We start from the raw sequence: 13,508 nt of genomic DNA on the forward strand, positions 1-13,508 counted from the left end.
TCAGTACTGTACCTCTACTGTACTGTTACTGTACATAGTACATGTACTGTAAATGGAAGAATTAAGGAAGCCAGACGGCAAGACAAAAGAGACAAAGAAAAACAACGCAGAAACATAGCGAGACTTTTTGGGGCCTTGTAAGCAGTGGTGTTTTGGTCGCTGCACGGGACACCAGACCATGGCATGTGGGCAGTATTTTGTTCACGCGCAGATACGGAACGGTGCACGCATACCATAACCCAAAAAAAACGTGCCCAAAAAAATAAATCACCATTACACCACTGCTTTATAAGATGTGAAGGATTTGTCTTGTAAAGGCATTGGTTCTAAAAGCGATGGGGTTCTGGTCCCAATGACCCCCAGGTGTCATTGGGGGGGGAGGGGCGGGGGTTCCAGGGGGTCCCCAGCTAAAATAGTTAACATATACAGTAGCATCACAATCATTTTAACCACTTTATCCACTTATATGTTTATGTATAAGCTTATGTATATCTGCTATTTTTGAAAGTTTTAGAAAAATATCGAAAATATATGTAATGGTTTAACAAATCTGACACGTATGAACAGCATCATGTGACATTGTCCCTCCCTGGTTTAGGGCAGTGGTTCTCCAACGTTTTCACGTCAAAGACCCCAGAATTAAACTGTATTTGACCACGAACCCCCTATGGTCTCTGGCACAACAGTTTTCAGATGGGGGGGGGGGGGGGGGGTCCGCAGCATATCAGTTTGGGGGTCCTTGACACAAAACAAAAAGTTTGAGAAGCACTGCTGTAAGGTGAGCGCTGCCCCGTCCTCCATACTGTCAGCTTTAATTGAAGAATAACACTCAGGTTCATCAGCAGTGGCACCAAGCTCCCATTTCTGCTGACTCAGAGTGTGTGCGTGTGTGTGCGTGTGCGTGTGCGTGTGCGTGTGCGCGCGTGTGTGTGTGTGTGTGTGGAAATACATTCAAGTGGGTAAACTGGATGGCTGCATATACAGTTCATGCTGTGTGTGTGTGTGTGTGTGTGTGTGTGTGTGTGTGTGTGTGTGTGTGTGTGTGTGTGTGTGTGTGTGTGTGAGATCACATGCGTGTTGTGCTGACTATATGCAAATAATCATCATCATCTCAAATTCTGACACACAAACACACACACACACACACACACACACACACACACACACACACACACACACACACAGGTTTTAATGAGATGGTCCTTTCTGACAAGTACATAAAACAACCTCCCCTGCCCTGTGTGTGTGTGTGTGTGTGTGTGTGTGTGTGTGTGTGTGTGTGTGTGTGTGTGTGTGTGTGTGTGTGTGTGTGTGTGTGTGTGTGGGCACTGGACAATACACACTGACGCAGCAGCTCTCTGCTTCGTCATCCACACAGCAGCCGTCCCACCCGGTGTGTGTGTGTGTGTGTGTGTGTGGATTCCTTCAGACGTTCCACATCCCATCTGACACACACACACACACACACACACACACACACACACACACACACACACACACACACACACACACACACACACACACACACACACACACACACACACACACACACACACACACACACACACACACACAACACAAACATAAGGGCACAGTCAGCTCACATTTTGTTGTTGTCGGGCAGAAACCTCTTATCTCCATATTCTAACTTTTGGTGTTTTTTTCCGCGTAAATTAACGCCCTATTTGATCACACTACAGCGTCACACAAAAAGCATCAAAAGGAGCAGATCTACAAGCTTGAAACGCGGCACGATTTGAATCCTGAAAAGTAACAGTTTGGGATCATGTGAGGTTTCCACTCCGACAGAGACGATATGCACTTCATACGTTAGCGTCCAACGCAAGCCTGTGTCCCTGTCCCCATGTTGACTTGTGAGATTGTTTTCTTGTGAGATTGTTTTCTTGTGAGATTGTTTTCTTGTGAGATTGTTTTCTTGTGAGATTGTTTTCTTGGTGTGTAGGCTAGTTCGTTTGACTTACGTTGGGAGTGGTTGGTTGGCTCAACCTGAAGAAAACTACAAGCCAAATGGCTGCCAAGCGGGCGGGTAAACCGTGGCGCTACTTTCCTATTGGTTGACGCTCTCACTCATTTCATTCTCAGACCGCTCTCGCTCTATTTAAAGGGGTAGTTCACCCCCAAAATAACTTTTTTTCTATTGATTACTGACCATCTGGAGCCTTGAATTCATAGATATTTTTTTGTTTTTGTCACATTCCTAAGCCAATAATTTGATTATAATAAATGTGTCCCCATTGATTCCGGTAGGAGACACAAATGCATTTGTGTCTCCTACCGGAATCAATGGGGCTAAATTTATTATAATCAAATAATAGAGGAAGGAATGCGACAAAAACAAATAAATATCCATGAATTCAAGGCTCCATGGGGTGAGTAATCAATAGAAAAAAAGTTATTTGGGGGGTGAAGTATCCCTTTAAGCTGGGAGTTTGCTTCTCATCCTGCTTGCTTTTGCTGCTGCTCATGCTACTGCTGCTGCTGTCACTGCTGTCTTGCTAAAACTGCTGCTCACCCTCCACCACCCAGCTACCACCTGTCGTTTTGGATCTGCTGTTTAGGTACGGGAGGATTTGGAGTCCCTATGGATGGAGATGCGCTTTTTCAGAGAACCTAAAAGCAGATCCAATTCATCGCCAAACCATAATATATATAACGCTCATTTTATATTAAATAAATGTATCCTATCCTTCATGAGTTGTCTTTATCCAGTGGTGTAAAGTAACTAAGTACATTTACTTAAGTACTGTACTTAAGTACAATTTTGAGGAATTTGTTCTTTACTTGAGTATTTCCAATTTCTTATACTTTTAATTCTACTCCACTACTATCTCAGAGCCAAATATTGTACTTTTACTCCACTACAATTATTTGAAAACTGTAGTTACTAGTTACTTTTCAGATATAAATTATGATATTATAAAACATACATTAACCACTTCAGCCCTATTTTATACCTAGGCTATTTGAAAATAGCAGATCTACAAGCTCACAACGCGTCGCATCGCGACGCGTTGTGAGCTTGTAGATCTGCTATTTTCAAACATTTCAGTACTTTTACTGTTGGTACTTTAAGTACATTTTGATACCAATACTTTTGTACTTCTACTCAAGTAAGTTTTGAATTCCAGACTTTTACTTGTAACGGAGTACTTCTGCATTGCAGTATTGATACTTTTACTTAAGTAAAACATTTGAGTACTTTGTCCACCACTGTCTTTATCTATCCATGAGTTGTCCTGACAGAACTGGGAAACTATAAGGAACAAACAACAGTCCAGCCTCTCTAACATACCATGACTCTGCCTGCCTTCAAAGCTCCTCTGTTGTCAGTGCAGGTGTGTGCTAATCAATTACCAATCTCACTTCAGGTGTGTCCATTAGACAGGTGCCCAGTCTCTGGCTCCTCCTCCTCCTACCCAGGACTGGGCAAGGAGGGTATTTTCTGTCCGACAGCAACAGTATACATCTTGATGATGACCGTATAGATGTACAGTATACACTACAGTACGATGCAGAACACCGCACCATCTCATAGATTCTCTCTGATATCCAAACACAGTGTCCATTCATGCTGTACTGTATAGGCCTACATGTGCATGTACTACTCTCTGATTACACCAGCACACACACACACACACACACACACACACACACACACACACACACACACACACACACACACACACACACACACACACACACACACACACACACACACACACACTCCATTTATATCTGAGGAAAGAAAGAAGCATTTTTGTTTTGTCGAAGATGGAGGGGGTGTACGTGGATGCGAGCAGGAAGTAATAATGAAATACAAGCCGCAGTAGAAAAGTAATAGTTTCCAGGAACTATGCGTGTGAGTGTGTGTGTGTGTGTGTGTGTGTGTGTGTGTGTGTGTGTGTGTGTGTGTGTGTGTGTGTGTGTGTGTGTGTGTGTGTGTGTGTGTGTGTGTGTGCGTGTGTGTGTGTGTGTGCGAGTACACACACACACACACACACACACACACACACACACACACACACACACACACACACACACACACAAAGCACTGAATCAAGTAAAACCACAGCTAGTTTACAAGCTTGTTTTAAAAGCAGCGGCTGTAGATCTGCGCTCTGCGGAGCGCACCTTTCCAGTTAGTAGTAATGCGCTGATGTCTTCATCACTTTAATGTTGCAGTCTGGGTAGATTAACCTTTATTGTACAACAGGTAGTTCCGACCAAGCAATCTGATTGGTTGAAATAGCTATCTAGCCGTGCTTCAAAACCAGCATGATAGCACGGGCCTAATCACATTAATAAATCACTCTGCACTGCAGTCCGCACCTGATTAGACCATATATGGCACAGCTGTGCTGTGACGTCACGCTGTCCCACGGTAGGAAAACAAACAGACAGTAGCCTGACCCACCGCCGCCACCGGTGAACAAACAGCTATGCAAAATGGACTATGTATGCGAAAATAGCCGATCTACAAGTTCACAACGCGTCGCGATGGCGACGCGTTGTTAGCTTGTAGATCAGTTGTTTTGGCCACGTGACACGGTCGTACGACGGAGCATATAGCCTACTGGAATCAGCTGTGTTGATGAGACGGTGCCTCAGAGCGCTGCTACAGGGACTATTTAATGTCTCAGTCAAATAAACTCTTCTCTTTACAGGGAAACGGATAATAGCGAAACCTTTTTATTATGAATTGCCCCACAATATGAATACATTTGGATGTGTTTTGTTGGTAACTGTTGTATAATCGCAATATTACACTCGAGGGTGTGCTTTACCTATATTATTGGCACTTCAGTGATGCTTGCGGAACTCGGCTCCGCCTCGTTCCTGACCGCATCACTGGCGTGCCAATAATGACGGTAAAGTACACCCTCTCGTGTAATATTGCTTAAATAATACACCTGATTTATGGTGTGTATTAATGAACTAAATCTGCAAAGTAAAGTGCTCAAATAGTGGAGTAAGAACTACAATATTACAATACTACAATACTATACAATACAATAATACAATACAATAGTATCAAAAGAGGAAGTACTCTAGTACATGAACAGTACTTCAAAATTGTACGTGTGTGTGTGTGTGTGTGTGTGAGAGAGAGAGAGAGAGAGAGAGAGAGAGAGAGAGAGAGAGAGAGAGAGAGAGAGAGAGAGAGAGAGAGAGAGAGAGAGAGAGAGAGAGAGAGAGAGAGAGAGAGAGAGAGAGAGAGCATACAGTATGTGTGTATATGTCATTTTACGTATATCTCATGGAAAAAGCGAAGGAGGCCATCGCTCTATTAAAGAGTGTGGAATATCTTTTTAAAGTTAACAACCGCCGGTTTTATAACACAATACAATCTTTTTATTTTATTTTAGTACAGAGCATGCATGTCCAGAGTCTCCCTTTGCCCTTTTCCATTGTATTAGTTACATAAATAAAAAAACATCATAAAAAAGTAAGGACCTATAATGTGTTTTAACAATTTCCACACACACACTGCATGGCATAAAGCACACATCAGCCAGCTCTGTGCAGCTCCCAGCTCTCACTGTCAGGGTTGCCAGACTTATTATAATTTCCACACAAGATTGTATTTGAAAATAGCCGATCTACAAGCTCACAACGCGTCGCGACGCGTTGTGAGCTTGTAGATCTGCTGTTTTCAAATAGCTGATGTATATGTTAAACTGCTCATGTGGCCCATAGTCGCTTCCTTTGGGCTGGTTTTCCTAGACCTGGCTGCTTGTTTCTCTCACAGAATCTGGCAACACTGCTCACTGTATCAATGAAACATGTAGAGAACAGAACACGAGCGTGTGTGTGTGTGTGTGTGTGTGTGTGTGTGTGTGTGTGTGTGTGTGTGTGTGTGTGTGTGTGTGTGTATTACTATACTTTTGAGGACCAAATATCCCCACACAAGTACAGTAGAACTTGAGAAATAGACGTTGTGAGGACCGTTTTCTCTGGTCCTTACAAGATGAATGGTTGTTTTATGATAAAAAAACAACAACAATAATAATAATAAAACTATAGTTTAGACTATAGGGCGCTGCTCGGGTGGCGCAGTGGTAAAGTCACCACAGAGGTTGTGGGTTTGAATCCACCGTGGTGCATCCGGCTTTGTCGGGCGTCTACGCGAACACAATTGGCCCGTGTTCGGGGGAGGGAAGCCGGGCGGGGAGGAGGGTGATAATGGTCATTACATGTACTCCTACTGGCTGGGGCGGCACCTGCGTGTGTGTGTGTGTGTGTGTGTGTGTGTGTGTGTGTGTGTGTGTGTGTGTGTGTGTGTGTGTGTGTGTGTGTGTGTGTGTGTGTGTGTGTGTGTGTGTGTGTGTGTGTGTGAGCCAGCAGTGAGCATGAATGTGTGTGGTTTAAGCGTCTAGTGTAACAGAGGCATTCCAGCAGTGAGAGGCCGATGGCTCGCTGCCACACGCTTTTATCACCTCCAGCCAAATTACACATTCTTCCCCTCCGCTAACTTCTCCTCCACAATCCCTCCTTCACACTGCCTTCCTCCATGTGTGTGTGTGTGTGTGAGTGTGAGTGTGTGTGTGTGTGAGTGTGTGTGTGTGTGTGTGTGTGTGTGTTACTATATTTGTGAGGGCCAACAGGTATAGCAGAATTTCTGTTTTTTTTTTACTGAGCAGTGGTGGAAAAAGTACTCAATTTATTTTACTTAAGAAAAAGTAGCAATACTGCAATATAGAAATACTCTTGTTACAAGTAAAAGTCCGGAATTCAAAATGAACTTGAGTAAAAGTATTGGCATCAAAATGTACTTAAAGTACCAAAAGTAGAAAGTACTCATTATGCAGAATGTCCAATTTCAAGTTTTCAAATGTATGAAATAAAATAAAAACTTAGTAAATAGCGGATCTACAAGCTCACAATGCGTCGCATTGCGACGCATTGCGAGCTTGTAGATCTGCTATTTTCAAATGGCCAAAATGTATATATAGGGCTGAAGTGGTTAATGTATGTTTTGTAATAATAATGAAAATCTACAAAGTAACTAGTAAGTTTTCATATAATCGTAGTGGAGTAAAAGTACAATATTTACCTCTGAGATGTAGTGGAGTAGAAGTAAAAGTACTGAAAACTGGAAATACTACAGTAAAGCAAAACATCCTAAAATGTTTACTTAAGTACAGTACTTAAATATACTTAGTTACTCTCCACCACTGATAGTGAGAGTAAATAGTTGTTTCAATGGTATGTTAAAATGTTGATGTCCTTTCAAGTTTAGTATATAACACACTATATAAAGTATAGTGTGTGTGTGTGTGTGTGTGTGTGTGTGTGTGTGTGTGTGTGTGTGTGTGTGTGTGTGTGTGTGTGTGTGTGTGTGTGTGTGTGTGTGTGTGTGTGCGAGCGACTGGCATGTCTGTACTCTGTGGAATGGCGTGATTGTAACAAAGCAAGGTGTTTCTGAGAGAATTATCGGCCTCTCCCTGCTCTCCAATCTTATATAAATTATACTGGTATTAACCTTCAGTGCTGCAGCTGATAAGTAACACTGGCCTGATAAACCCTCTGTTAGCCACCGCGTGACTGGAGTCTGGACCGCCTGTGTGTGTGTGTGTGTGTGTGTGTGTGTGTGTGTGTGTGTGTGTGTGTGTGTGTGTGTGTGTGTGTGTGTGTGTGTGTGTGTGTGTGTGTGTGTGTGTGTGTGGTGTGTGTGTGTGTGTGTGTGTGTGTGTGTGTGTGTGTGTGTGTGTGTGTGTGTGTGTAAAGGCTGAAAACCTGAATGAGAAGTGTGTGTATGTGTAATGCGAGAGAGAGAGAGAGAGAGAGAGAGAGAGATAGAGAGACAGAGAGAGGGACAGAGAAAGAGAAAGAGAAAGAGAAAGAGAAAGAAAGAGAGACAGAAAGAGAGACAGAAAGACAGACAGACAGACAGACAGACAGACAGACAGACAGACAGACAGACAGACAGACAGACAGACAGACAGACAGACAGGCAGACAGACAGACAGACAGACAGACAGAGAGACAGACAGTGAGAGAGGGAGTGATGGAGAGAGACAGAAAGATTGTCAGACAGACAGAGAGAGAGGGAGAGATCGAGAGAGACAGAAAGAGAGACAGACGGACATCAGACAGACAGATAGATAGACAGAGTTTACACTATAAAATCCAGAATGGTAATCAAAGCTGTAACCTGTGTGTTTCCTTAAGAGAAATGGAGCCCAGGTTGTGATCAGGTTGTGTTGCAGCTGTTCATCACTGAAGGTCAGCTGCAAAGGTCAACCTCTGTCACCCAGGAATGTCACGCATGTGTCAATGTGTGTGTCAATGTGTGTGTGTGTGTGTGTGTGTGTGTGTGTGTGTGTGTGTGTGTGTGTGTGTGTGTGTGTGTGTGTCGTTCTGTCGGCCCACTCCATCACTGTTAAAAACCTTCTGAAACGATGCGTAGCCCATGAGCTCGTCCAGGCAGATTAAACAGAGGTTTACATGCGTGTGCAGCGCTATGTACTGTATGTGACGTGCAGTGGTGGAAAAAGTACTCAAATGTTTTACTTAAGTAAAAGTATCAATACTGCAATGTAGAAGTACTCTGTTACAAGTAAAAGTCCCGAATTAAAAATCTACTTGAGTAAAAGTACAAAAGTATTGGTATCAAAATGTACTTAAAGTACCAAAACTAAAAGTATTAAAATGTTTGAAAAATAGCCGATCTATAAGCTCACAATGCGGCTTGTAGATCTGCTATTTTCAAATAGCCTATGTATAAAATAGGGCTAAAGTGGTTAATGTATGTTTTATAATGTAATAATTTATATATGCAAAGTAACTAAAGTTTTCAAATAATTGTAGTGGAGTAAAAGTACAATATTTGCCTCTGAGATGTAGTGGAGTAGAAGTGAAAGTATAGATAACTGGAAATACTCAAGTAAAGTAAAAGTACCTCAAAACTGTACTTAAGTACAGTACTTGAGTAAATGTACTTAGTTACTTTACACCACTGGTGTACCCCAGTACCACCAGTATAGACTCTACTTTCCCTAAGAGTTCTGTTTACTCTGGGGGGGGGGGGGGTGTTATATATATGTATATCTCCCTGCTCTTAAATGGTCAGCAGAGCCTTAAACGCCAAGTTCAAATACGATATTCACACTTGTATTTACATTTGATGAATAAAATGTTCTCTCTATTAATGGTCTCAATCTATTCATGAGTTATCTGACTGAAATAGTGAAACTAGCAGATCCACAGAGCAAGCTCACAGCGCTCCGCATCATGACGTGTTGTGAACTTGAGAAGGGTAATTAAACTAACTCTCTGTGCCCTTTCTCAAAACCAAAAATGAAAGAGAAACGGACGTCATGTCATAGGTTTACACGTGTAAAGAAGTTGGTGAAATTATATATATTTTCATTCTCAATTCAACTCAATTCAAACTACTTTATTTTCCTTTCTGAGCTTGGTTTGTGCAGTGGTTAAAAGACAATACATAGATACATATTCTCGTGCAGTAATCCTGGTCACTATACTGCCGGTCAGCCGGGGCGCCTGATGGAGGGGAAAGGAACTGGTTGGAATAACGTGTTCCTTCCACGCGCTACGTCCAACCAGGGAAACTCTCCCCTGTCAGGTGACAAGAAGGTCAGTTGGCTCTCATGCATTGAAGGAGGCATGAGCTCGGCCCTGGCCTCCCTAGGTTGGCAGAGGGAGTGTAGTGCCCAGGATTACATAGACAATTGGCACTGGGTGTAAAAAATTGGGTTACAAAATCGTGGGATAAAAATTTGGAGAAAAAAAAATAGACATATATTCTCAGGAAAAGGTAAGAATAATAGAGATAGAATCAGAGCAGGGTGGAAAAAATATCAAAATACAAATCTACATAATAGCAGCAGGCTCCATTCCATTCCCCACAGAGCAACCCTCTGACACCCATTTGAACCGTACAGAGACACAGGACACTCTCCTGTTGAACCGTACAGAGACACAGAACACTCTCCTGTTGAACCGTACAGAGACACAGAACACTCTCCTGTTGAACCGTACAGAGACACAGAACACTCTCCTGTTGAACCGTACAGAGACACAGAACACTCTCCTGTTGAACCGTACAGAGACACAGAACACTCTCCTGTTGAACCGTACAGAGACACAGAACACTCTCCTGTTGAACCGTACAGAGACACAGAACACTCTCCTGTTGAACCGTACAGAGACACAGGACACTCTCCTGTTGAACCGTACAGAGACACAGAACACTCTCCTGTTGAACCGTACAGAGACACAGAACACTCTCCTGTTGAACCGTACAGAGACACAGAACACTCTCCTGTTGAACCGTACAGAGACACAGAACACTCTCCTGTTGAACCATACAGAGACACAGAACACTCTCCTGTTGAACCGTACAGAGACACAGGACACTCTCCTGTTGAACCGTACAGAGACACAGAACACTCTCCTGTTGAACCGTACAGAGACACAGAACACTCTCCTGTTGAACCGTACAGAGACACAGAACACTCTCCTGTTGAACCGTACAGAGACACAGGACACTCTCCTGTTGAACCGTACAGAGACACAGAACACTCTCCTGTTGAACCGTACAGAGACACAGAACACTCTCCTGTTGAACCACACAGAGACACAGAACACTCTCCTGTTGAACCGTACAGAGACACAGAACACTCTCCTGTTGAACCGTACAGAGACACAGAACACTCTCCTGTTGAACCGTACAGAGACACAGAACACTCTCCTGTTGAACCGTACAGAGACACAGAACACTCTCCTGTTGAACCACACAGAGACACAGAACACTCTCCTGTTGAACCGTACAGAGACACAGAACACTCTCCTGTTGAACCGTACAGAGACACAGAACACTCTCCTGTTGAACCGTACAGAGACACAGAACACTCTCCTGTTGAACCGTACAGAGACACAGAACACTCTCCTGTTGAACCGTACAGAGACACAGGACACTCTCCTGTTGAACCGTACAGAGACACAGAACACTCTCCTGTTGAACCGTACAGAGACACAGAACACTCTCCTGTTGAACCGTACAGAGACACAGAACACTCTCCTGTTGAACCGTACAGAGACACAGAACACTCTCCTGTTGAACCATACAGAGACACAGAACACTCTCCTGTTGAACCGTACAGAGACACAGGACACTCTCCTGTTGAACCGTACAGAGACACAGAACACTCTCCTGTTGAACCGTACAGAGACACAGAACACTCTCCTGTTGAACCGTACAGAGACACAGAACACTCTCCTGTTGAACCGTACAGAGACACAGGACACTCTCCTGTTGAACCGTACAGAGACACAGAACACTCTCCTGTTGAACCGTACAGAGACACAGAACACTCTCCTGTTGAACCACACAGAGACACAGAACACTCTCCTGTTGAACCGTACAGAGACACAGAACACTCTCCTGTTGAACCGTACAGAGACACAGAACACTCTCCTGTTGAACCGTACAGAGACACAGAACACTCTCCTGTTGAACCGTACAGAGACACAGAACACTCTCCTGTTGAACCACACAGAGACACAGAACACTCTCCTGTTGAACCGTACAGAGACACAGAACACTCTCCTGTTGAACCGTACAGAGACACAGAACACTCTCCTGTTGAACCGTACAGAGACACAGAACACTCTCCTGTTGAACCGTACAGAGACACAGAACACTCTCCTGTTGAACCGTACAGAGACACAGAACACTCTCCTGTTGAACCGTACAGAGACACAGAACACTCTCCTGTTGAACCACACAGAGACACAGAACACTCTCCTGTTGAACCGTACAGAGACACAGAACACTCTCCGCTCACTCCTTGGCTCACACTCTCGGGACCTTTGACCCCAGCAGCCCAGCCTCGGAGCGCGTGCAGGCAGCGGCGTGCGGCGAGGTCACGTGACCCCCCCAAAGAACACTGGTTGGAGAGAGTGTTTCCTTTTTCCTCTTCTCTCTCTCTCTCTCTCTCTCTCTCTCTCTCTCTCTCTCTCTCTCTCTCTCTCTCTCTCTCTCTCTTTTAAATCAGGGGTCTTCAACGTTTTCAGGCCAAGGACCCCCTAGCTGAAAGAGAGATGAAGCAGGGACCCCCTCTATATTGTATAAAATTGTGTTTCAGATTATACTTTTTTTTAAAATACTTCATCTGCTCTTTTTTCCCTCTACACCTATACCTCTTTGGCAAAAATAGCAGATCTACAAGCTCACAAGTGAGCTTGTAGATCTGCTATTTTTGGCTAAAGTTCTCCTCAGAAAAGGGATGCTAGGGTTCAAGTGGTTCATGCGAAAAAAGAAATCATATCACACAGAAAAATTGGCGGACCCCCTGTAGTAACTCTGAGGACCCCCTAGGGGTCCCGGACCCCCTGTTGAAGACCCTGGTTTTAAATCATGGCAGGGCCAAAAGTTCAAGTGCTTCAGCGAGCGGGAAAAAAACAGACATGTTACCTCCCACTTCAACTGTACTCAACTCCTCATGTCCTCTCTCTCTCTCCCTCTCTCTCTCTCTCTCTCTCACCAACACATCTCCCTCAGGGTTGCCAGATCTGCATATTATAATTTCCCTGCAACATTTTATTTGAAAATAGCCGAAAATAGCCTCACAACGCGTCGCATCGCGACGCGTTGTGAGCTTGTAGATCGGCTATTTTCAAATAGCTGATGTATATGTTAAAGTACTCATGTGGTCCATAGTCGCTTCTTTTGGGCTGTTTTTCCTAGACCTGGTTGCTTGTTTCTCTCATAGAATCTGGCAACACTGATCTCCCTCCCCAATTCCAGTAACTGCACTAAGTGTGTTTTGCCTATTTTTAGGGAAGCAGTTCAAAGGGTTTGACACGATAAGTCAGCTAAAAAGAAAGTAAAACATAAATAACTGGAACAATGACCTTTGACCCGACCCGGGGCCGTTCCTGTCAACACTGATCACACTGTACTTTCCAAATATGTTATGGGCAGTGGTGTAAAGTAACTAAGTACATTTACACAAGTACTGTACTTAAGTACAATTTTGAGGTACTTTTACTTTACTGCACTACATCTCAGAGGCAAATATTGTACTTTTACTCCACTAGAATTCTTTGTAAACGTTAGTTACTAGTTACTTTTCAGATATAAATTATGATTTTATAAAATACACATTAACCGCTTCAGCCCTATTTTATACCGAGGCTATTTGAAAATAGCAGATCTACAAGCTCACAACGCGTCGCGATGCGACGCGTTGTGAGCTTGTAGATCTGCTATTTTCAAAGATTTAGAACTTTTACTTTTAGTACATTTTGATGCCAATACTTTTGTACTTTTACTCAAGTACATTTTGAATTCTGGACTTTTACTTGTAACAGAGTATTTCTATATTGCAGTATTGGTACTTTTACTTAAGTAAAGAATTTGAGTACTTTTTCCACCACTGGTTATGGGGACTAAACATAATAATGTGCATGTGGTGCACGGGAAAGGTGGGAGGTCACCCTAAAACACCCTAAAACAC

The sequence above is a fragment of the Gymnoscopelus braueri genome, assembly GCF_963280865.1.
Source record: "Gymnoscopelus braueri genome assembly, chromosome: 16".
Taxonomy (NCBI): Eukaryota; Metazoa; Chordata; class Actinopteri; order Myctophiformes; family Myctophidae; genus Gymnoscopelus; species Gymnoscopelus braueri.